The sequence below is a fragment of the Papaver somniferum genome, unplaced genomic scaffold (genome assembly GCF_003573695.1).
Source record: "Papaver somniferum cultivar HN1 unplaced genomic scaffold, ASM357369v1 unplaced-scaffold_38, whole genome shotgun sequence".
Taxonomy (NCBI): domain Eukaryota; kingdom Viridiplantae; phylum Streptophyta; class Magnoliopsida; order Ranunculales; family Papaveraceae; genus Papaver; species Papaver somniferum.
In genome coordinates, this window is record NW_020646304.1 from 62,405 (window position 1) to 62,759 (window position 355).

Genomic DNA, 355 nt, shown 5'->3' on the forward strand with positions numbered 1-355 from the left:
AAATTTAACTTTTATTCATTCAAGTATACTAAGGTTATTTTCATATATAAATTTTAATATTATGTAATGTTGCTCGGAAGTAATAGCGACCAACTTAAACTACATAAGAAAACAAAAAAAATAACTTTTGTATATTCAAGTATGCTAAGGTTATTTTCATATATAAATTTTAAAATTATGTAGTGCTGCTCGAAAATATGGAAATAACGACGACCAACTTAAACTACATAGGAAAAGAAATAAATGAAGAGAAACAATTACATGATCGGATGACCCTCTTTGTGGGTTCAACACCTACATTTACTGCATATATGCATAGAAATATGCACTTAAGAAATGATCCTCCCTTCAGTAC